The 9,490-nt window shown below is 38.1% G+C and overlaps 1 non-coding gene across 1 annotated transcript; it reads left to right on the top strand.

Moving 5' to 3' along the window:
* The first annotated feature begins 594 nt into the window (after positions 1-594).
* On the top strand, positions 595-696 carry LOC119472227. The gene has a single exon (XR_005201346.1). It is a non-coding gene; the product is annotated as a U6 spliceosomal RNA (small nuclear RNA).
* The last annotated feature ends 8,794 nt before the right edge of the window (positions 697-9,490 follow it).

The raw sequence follows: 9,490 nt of genomic DNA on the forward strand, positions 1-9,490 counted from the left end.
GGCATCAGCCCTGTATGTTTTCTTTGAGAGAGGAAGAATGGTTATCTGAGGTCAGCCACGTGTTACCAACAATCCAAGTCTACCTACAGTTGGTATGAGGAGAGAGAATTGCATGGAATGTTACCTACACATTTACCAGGTCCTGTAGGTCTTTGCGGAAATGCAAACCTGCAAAAGGCTGCACTGCACAGATTTCTTTTGTAACTACCCAAGAAGTTCTTCCTGCCTTCTGCACAAAGACCATGGCATTGAAGTAAAAAAAAAGAGTTTAATAGACATGAGGCCAGCCATGTCACATGAGAGATGGAGTTAGCACTCAAAACAGTCTCATCCAATGCTTGTAGGTTAGGGGTTTTACAAAGGCAGTTTGGGGTAATGGGTGGGAGTGGCTAGGCTTGCTGTTGATTGGTTGTGGCAGAGATAAAATCATAGGGTTTCTGTGAAGCTGTCCTGTGCACTGAGTTGCTTCTGGGTGGAGCCACAGGAACAAGGTTGGCATGTCCAGGTGGAAACATCCAGGTGGAAGAACCATGGATGTCAGACATGCAAAAAAAAAAAAAATCCATGAAAATATATCTCAAAAGGCCAATCTATGTGCTTATTTCAACAGCACATATACTAAAATTGGGATGATACAGAGAAGCATGGCTCCTGAGCAAGGATGACACACAAATTTGTGAAGCATTCCATATTTTGAAATAAAATATTTATAAAATACGTTAAAAACAAGGGGGCCAATCTGTAATAGTGCTGTTATCTGCAGGAATGGCTGGCAAACTATGTGTACACCTTCACAGAATTCAGATTCCTCTCCTCCCCCAGCCTGATGGCCTTGCATTATCTTTACAAAGGTAGACGAGTTTGGGGGAAAGCCTGTTATCATTTAAACTTTAAACTAAATGTCTCCCAAAGTCAGTGTACTAGTTTTTTTTCACACTGCTATAAGGAAATACCTGAGGCTGGGTAATTTATAAAGGAAAGAGGTTTAATTGACTCATAGTTCCTCCTGGCTTGGGAGGCCTCAGGAAACTTACAATCATGGCAGAAGGTGAAGGAGAAGCAAAGACACGTCCTACACCGTACCAGGTGAGACAGAACTGCACAAAGTGGAAAGAGTCCCACACCTATCAAACAACTAGATCTTGTGAGAACTCCCTCACTATCCTGAGAACCGCACTGGGGAAACTGCCCCCATTATCCAGTCACCTCCCACCAGCTTTTACCCTCAATACCTGGGGTTTATGAGGATTACAATTCAAGATGAGAGAGTTAAGTGGGGACACAGAGCCAAACCATATCAGTCAATTTAGCCTAAGCCCAGGAATAATTAAGGGAAAGGCAAGATAAGGGGTGGATTAAATCATATCTGTTTTACTGCCATAATTTTTTCACTGATCTAATTTTTGCAAAAGCAGTTTCACTTTCAACCCAACATATAGACATCAGAAAAAATGTGCAGGTACAAAAATCTCAGACTTCTGTTCTCCAGCCTAGGAATCTTCCTCTGACATTGGCACCAATTGAATTAGTTCCTTTTTGAATTTATTAAGTAATTATTATGTGCCAAGGATGTGTCCAGGCACTCTATTAGTTGTAGGGGAAAAAATTGTAAGTAAAATCAGATGTCGCTCCTGTTGTCACATAGCTTACAGTCTAGAAGATATCTTAAATAATTACACAAATACATGTATATTTACAGCCTGAGTGAACACAGTGTTATGAGAGTGGGGAACAAAAGAACCCGACCTGGTTGCTAGGGTGGTCAGGACTCCTCAGAGGAGCAGTGTTTGTGCTAAATTAATTTGGGGAAGGGAGATTCTAGGGTAGGAGGCAGGATGTTCTTGGGAGTGGGGAGAGCATGTGCAAAGGCACCGTGCTCTGCAGGATGATGTAAGGAACTGAAAGAAGTCAGTATGGCTTGGAGTGCAGGATCAGGCAAGGTGTGGTGTGATGTGGTCCCAGAGAGGCAGACACATCAGGGTCTTGTAGACTTAAGGGTTTACTGCAAGAGGAGTTGGAGGCCACTGAAGCAAGGGGCTAGCATGGAGAAAAGAAGTTAGGGTAAGATGACATATACAAAAGTCCCTAGATTCTTTGTAGGCTTAGCATCCATAAATATCCCAACCAATTTCTCTTCTATTATCATCCATACATAGTCAAACCTATATTTACTAAAAGACCAAATCAAAAGGATGACAATTTTTTGTGTGTATAAAAATAGATTCACAAATAGAAGATAAAAAAGTTAATATTACAGGAAAAAGAAAAATGTATTATATCTCTAATGAAAACTTCTATACTGTTTCTCTTGCTTGATCTAAAAACTGACTTTTTCTGAGAAAGAAATTACATTCTTGTAGTACCTATCCTATAAAATGCGAATTTGTTTTTTTCATTATTAAACTACTTTTGGTTCTCAAGGAGTGCCCCTATCTCTTTCATGTTTAGATAATCCAAACCCTTAGTAATTTTTTAAATACTATGTTGATATAGTTTGGCTGTGCCCCAACCAAACCTCACCTTAAATTGTATCTCCCACAATTCCCATGTGTTTTGGGAGGGACCCAGTGGGATGTAATTGAATCATGGAGGTCGGTCTTTCCCTTGCTGTTCTAATGATAGGAATAAGTCTCATGAGATCTGTTGGTTTCCCTGCACAAGTTCTCTTCTTTTGTCTGCTGCCATGTGAGATGTGCCTTCACCTTCTGCCATGATTATGAGGCCTCCCCAGCCATGTGGAACTGTAAGTCCATTAAACCTCTTTTTCCTTATAAATTACCCAGTCTCAGGTATGTCCTTATTAGCAGTATGAAAGTGGACTAATACAAATGTCTAGACCAGAGAAACCAGTTTCTTTGAGAACACTACTCTGCAAGTCCATTCATCCATTCTTAGCCAGGCCATCAGAGAAATGGAATACTATAGTCAAATATTTATTTGCTCACCCTTGTTGGTTTTGGGTCTTATCGTAATTTACCTTTACCACTTTATGGCTTCAGATCCAGGTAGAAAGGCAGGTAAACTGTCTGGAGTGCTCTATGTACGGGGAGATATATCCGTTAGAGGTTGATGGCAAGCAACAGACCAATACAACTGTATTAATGTGAAACATTGGCTGAACAGATTTCAGAAGGACCAAAAACCAGGGCCATCTCAAGATCTTGGGTAGCAGTCTTCTCAGGGTGCCCTGGAGACATTTTGCTTCATGTATTTGAGAGATTAATACATTAATATATTGTGGCAATGGCCCTATCTTAATATTCTAAATATAATTTAAAAGACCAAATGAAAAAATCCAAATACAAAATTTTGCATACAGAAAAGAACTTATTGCTCCTGTTTTAGAAGGTGTCTGGCAACCTGTATTAATAGCTATGAAAATTATCACGCCCTTTAACCCAGTAACCTTTAAATTTTAAGTTCAGTGGTATATGTGCAGGTTATATAAATAAACTTGTGTCATGGGGGTTTGTTGTACAGATTATTTTGTCACCCAGGTATTATGCCCAGTACCCATTAGTTAGTTTTTCTAATCCTCTCTCTCCTCCCATCCTCTACTCTCCAATAAGCCTCAGTGTGTGTTGTTTCTGTCTATGTGTCCATGTATTCTCATTTAGCTCTCACTTATAAGTGAGAACATGTGGTGTTTGGTTTTCTGTTCCTGCATTAGTTTGCTGAGGATCATGGCCTCCAGTTCATCCATGTCCCTGCCAAAGACGTGATCTCATTCTTTTTATGGCTGCATAGTATTCTGTGGTGTATATGTGCCACATTTTCTTTATCCAGTCTACCACTGAGGGGCATTTAGGTTGATTCTATGTCTTTGCTACTGTGAAGAGTGCTGCAATGAACATATGCATGCATGTGTCTTTATTACCAAATGTTTTATATTCCTTTGGGTCTATACCTAGTAATGGGATTGCTGGGTTGAATGGTAATTCCGCTTGTAGGTCTTTGAGGAATCACCACAGTGCCTTCCACAATGGTTGAACTAATTTGCACTCTCACCAACAGTGTGTAAGCATTTCCTTTTCTCCACAACCTCGCTAGCATCTGTGACTTTTTAATACCAGCTATTTTCACAGGTGTACAATGGTATCTGATTGTGGTTTTAATCTGCATTTTTCTAATGATCAGTGACACCAAGATTTTTTTTCATATGATTGGTGGCTGCATGTATGTCTTCTTTTGAAAAGTATCTGTTGATGTCCTTTGCCCATTTTTTAATGAAGTTGTTTCTTGTAAACTTAAGTTTCTTATAGATGCTAGATATTAGCAAATCTTTGTCAAATTTTTGCATTGTTTGCAAAAATTTACTCCCATTCTGTAGGTTGTCTGTTGACTCTGTTGATAGTTTCCTTGCTGTGCAGAAGCTCTTTTGTTTAATTAGATCCCATTTGTCAATTTTTGCTTTGTTGTGATTACTTTTGGTGTACTTGTCATGAAGTCTTTGCCCATTCCTATGTCCTGAATGGTGTTGCCTTGGTTGCCTTCCAGGGTTCTTATAATTTTGTTAACCTAGTAACCTTAATGCTACAGCAATGAAAAAGTTTATTTGTTAAGTTTACATTTTTCAGTAAAATTTCAAAATACATCAAACCTTGAGTTTCACTTTGAGAATACCTTCATAAATTATGGTTCTGTGATTTTTAAACTTTAATCAGTATTTCAAAATAGTTATCTGATGGCTTTATGACCATGGGACTTAACACTCTTCATCAAATTTGTGAGTTAGAGTTGTAGTAATCCCTCCCAACTGATTTAGGCAGAGAACCTTAATACAGGGAGTGGTATAGAACCTCTCTCTGAAGCTTGAGCTCACAAATATTCCTTTGCCTTCAGCTGAGAGTGCTTTTGACTTGGAATCTGAATCAAATTTAGTGACAAGTCTTATGAAGTGAAAGGTCATCTATTTAATGAAATTATTTTAATTAAATGATAATGATTTTGTGTTATATAAAAACAAAGCAAGCAAGCTTCAAAATGGAATACTGAATAGTTATTCTAATAAGAAAACCAGACTTATGAACATAGCAAATTTATTACTTTCTTGAATAAAAATTTATTTTGTGCCATTTACCTCTTTTAATTTTAAAAATGGGGTACATTTCTCATGTTTATATTAATTTTTAAATTACAATAGGTATTGCTGGGTCATCTCACTTAGAATGTAAAAATAGAATATGAATACTGAAGCTACATCGCTATTAGAACTGGAGATATACATGTGTATTGATAATTAAAACTCATTTTCAATATTTATTATTTTAAAAACAAATTTTCAAGCCAGACATACTATTAATTCAAAGTCAAAACTAACAAAGTCAGTCCTCCAAGATTAGCCATTTGTTCACAAAACTGAAAATGCTTCTCAATTCTGTAGCTAGAGTACGTATGTTCATTACTGAGTTTATGGATTACTATGGTTAAACAATGGGAATCATCTTTGTGAAAATTTACACTAACGCTAAATTAAAGATTGAGGAACAAGCAAGTTTAATGTGCATATAAACAAATATGCTTATTGTAATGTATATTTTGGTGAGCTGTTGCAGGTTGCTTCAATTTTTTCAATGTTTATGTACCAAGTGCCTCCATTTCTTCTTCACTTTCATTTTATATAAAAATTTAAATCAGTCTTTTAGTCAAATTAGTCTATTGAAAATCTTCAGAGATATCTAATGATTTTCTAATTGCCAGTGCCAATAATTTTAAAAAATATATTTAAATCAAAGTTTAGTATACATGTAGACAAAAATGCACAAATCATAACTGTACAGCTCAATGTATTCTCTTTTTTAAAGGCAACCACTATCTTAACTTTATGATTTAGTTTTGCCTAATTTTTTAGCGTTCTGTAAATATAATCACATAGTACTTTTGTGTGTATGTGTGTATATGTTTGTGTGTAGCTATTTGTTTTTGTAGAGTATTCCACTAGAGAACATATTGTGATTTATCTATTTTACTCCTGATGGATATTTGTGTTTGTAGTCAGGTTTGGGCTATTATGAATAATACTTCTATGAACACTTTTGTGCACATATTTCTATTAAATTATATATTCAGAAGTGGATTGTTTTGTCATAGAATGAATATTCTTGACTTTTGTAGATAATGCAACAAGTTTCTCCAAATGGTGGTAACAATTTATGCTTCCATCAGTAATGTATTCTAGTGATCTAGTTCTTAAAAATACAGTATTTTGAGTTTTGAATTTTAGCTATTTTAATAGGTGATTACTGATATTGCATTTTTATTCTCATTTCCTTGATTACTAATAAATACATTACTTTTCACAAAGCTGGTGTTTATTTGGATTTTCTATTTTGTGCAGTGCTGTCTCAAGGCTTCTGCTCATTATTTTAAAATAAGATAATTTTTTTCTTATTAATTTAGGTAGGAGTTCGTGACCAGTCTGGCCAACATGGTGAAGCCTCGTCTCTACTAAAAATACAAAACAATTAGCTGGATGTGGTGGTGTGTGCCTGTAAATCCCAGCTACTCAGGGGGCTGAGGCAGGGGAAGTGCTTGAACCAGGGAGTTGGAGGTGGCAGTGAGCTGAGATTGTGCCACTGCACTCCAGCTTGGGTGACAGAGTGAGACTCTATCAAAAAAAGAAGAACGGCTAACCATGCAGTGATAAACAGAAGGGACTGAAATGACAAGACCGTATAATAACAGGCCCACTGAAGAGGCTTCCAAGGAGAGAATGTGGTCAGATGGAGTAGAGAGCACCTTTCCAATCAGAAAAGCCTGGTAGTAACTCTACCTTTATCATCTAGCCTCTCTGAGCCTACTTCTTGTATAAATCAGGAATCTTTTGCTGGCAAGTAATTGAATTCTAACTCAATCTCAATTTAACAAAAGAAGAAATTTCTTGAATAATTACTGGATTGGCCTCACAGAGCTGAACAGTCAAGCTTTGGGAAAACATGAACTCAGACAGCTGGGGGAACTCAAGAAATTGAACTAGAGATTTAAAACCTGCCAGAATTACCTTTTCTTGTCTGAGGAAGGTGGGAAAGGTTTCACAATGGGGTAAGGGATATGACTACTCAAAACTTTGTGCTCATCTCTTCTTAGCTTCTTTGCCAAAGAGAAAAGGGCTCTTTCTGCAGTTGAAGTGTAGTGGTGCAGTCTAGGCACACTGCCACCTCCGACTCCCTGGTTCAAGGGATTCTCCTGCCTCAGCCTCCTGAGTAGCTGAGATTACAGGCATGCACCTCCATGGCCAGCTAATTTTTCTATTTTTTGTAGAGATGGGGTTTCACCATGTTGGCCAGGATGATCTCAATCTCCTGACCTTGTGATCCACCTGCTTTGGCCTCCCAAAGTGCTGGGATTACAGGGGTGGGCCACCGAACCCGGCCTGAAGTTTTGAGAAAAGACTAGTTTGTAACCTTAGGCAAGTTTCTTAAATCTCTGTGCCTCTGTCTCCTCTTCTGACAAATGGGAAAAACAATAGAACTTACATCATAGAGTTGTTCTAAGGAGTAAATGACTTAAAATATTTAAAGTGTTTGGAATAGTTGCCCTCACAAAGCTGTTATTGTTGTGTGATTGATTGTTGTCATTGTCTCACCCCTGGGACATTTCTGTGGCCAGAGTTTGACCTAAATATACCTGGGAAGAGGAATGAGAGCATTGTCATTGGCATCACACGAATGGGGCAGAGCAAGAGCCTCAAAAAAAGGTGTGGGAAAGGAAGACGTATCAGCCAAGCAGAAACAGCTTTCCACTGTATTCCTTATCCATAAAATAGCTTTATTATTAAGTTCTATGTTACTCTGAGAATAATGATGTATGCAAAGTGCCTGTCATGTGGCAGACCTTCAAGATATGATAGTTACATAATCTACACATGACGTAATCTACACATGACAAAACCCAAGCCTGAGCTAGATACAGTAATGGGCATGAATGAAATGATTGTTTTGAAGGAAAATCAGAAGGATCTAGATTGGTTTGTGGATTGTATTGATGGTGGCCAGGGGCTGTCACTTTGGATGTTTTCCTTTTAGGCTGTGCCTTACAACAAAGAGCAGTGATATACATGTGTTCACATTAAAAGCATGTTTTGTTGTTTTCTCCTATGGCCCTGGGAGGGAGTGAGAGTTTTCCTCAGGAGGAGGTGTATCCTGCAGTCTCTCGAGCGGGGTAGTATGTGGTCTATGCTACAGTCTAAGCAGCCTGAAGGGCGCCAGGATCTTCTGTTATATTTCTTTCAGTCAGAGGCTGTAGCCTCTTTAGTCACTGTCTCAGCAGACAGGTAAGTGTCCACAGCTGGCCAAAGAGAATACTGCTATCCCAAACTCATACTGGGAGAGGGTGTCCCTTTTTGTGAGCCTAACAGAAGTATTGTGGTCCTTGCCAGTGCTACCAGATGACTCAGTTATTCTACTCTCTGCTTCATCTCAGTATTCGTGTTATTCAAAATTCAAGCCAATACTTATATCATCATATAACATTGTGATGGTTAATTCTATATATCAACTTGACTGGACGTGGGTGTCATGGATTGTTGGCTAACCATCATTTCTCATCCCCACGTGCCTCTGAGGATGTTTCTGGAAAAAATTAGCATTTGAATGGGCAGACTGAGTAAAGCACATGGCCTTCCCCAGTATGAGTGGGCATCATCCAGTCCATTGAGGGCCTGAATAGAACAAAAAGGCCAAGGAAGGTTTAAATAACTCTGCCTGACTACTTAGTCTGGGACATCAATCTTCCTTTGTTGGTGGTCCTGGCACTCAAGTCTTTAGACCCAGACTGGAATCTATACTATTGGCTCTCAGGCTTTTGGACCTTGGCACTACATCAACAGCTTTCCTGGGTCTCTAGATTGTAGATTGCAGATTGTGAACCTTCTCAGACTCCATAATACCTGAGAAACAACTTAATAAATACCATCATATGTATGCATTACTCCCACTGGTTCAGTTTCTCTGGAGAACCCTGACCAATACATACAGTTCGTAAATTTTGGTCTCTAGTCTTCTACTAATTAAATTAGTAATCTAATGATCGTCTTTTTAAAAATCCATTATATGATACAATAAGAATGGAAATCTAGGCGCAAGACAGATAATCCCAGACCTTCTTTAGCCTCAGAAATAAAAGATAGGCTAGAATTAATGATGTCCCAGGTTTTTAAAGACTCAGCTGAGAGATAGGAAAATATTTTTTCGTTTTAAATCCTTTAGAATGTGTAAGGTAGACTACACAAACACTCAATGATCCTTGTGTCTGTGAAGTGCTCAGGGTGAGCAAGAAAAACTGCACTGTAAATCCTATCAAACTTATTTTAACTGTGGCATTGCTCTGGAAAAACATAATGTGAAAGGAGTTTTATAAGCATTTGATTGACATTGATTCTCACAGGAAAGAAAAAGCCTGGGAAAAGAATGAGGAAGAAAAAAATTGAACTTTTGATTTTTAGTACAAGAGCACAACAGAGTAAAGAGAATTAAATAAAGGAGGTTAGGAA

Source organism: Cebus imitator, unplaced genomic scaffold (genome assembly GCF_001604975.1).
Source record: "Cebus imitator isolate Cc_AM_T3 unplaced genomic scaffold, Cebus_imitator-1.0 Scaffold90, whole genome shotgun sequence".
NCBI lineage: Eukaryota > Metazoa > Chordata > Mammalia > Primates > Cebidae > Cebus > Cebus imitator.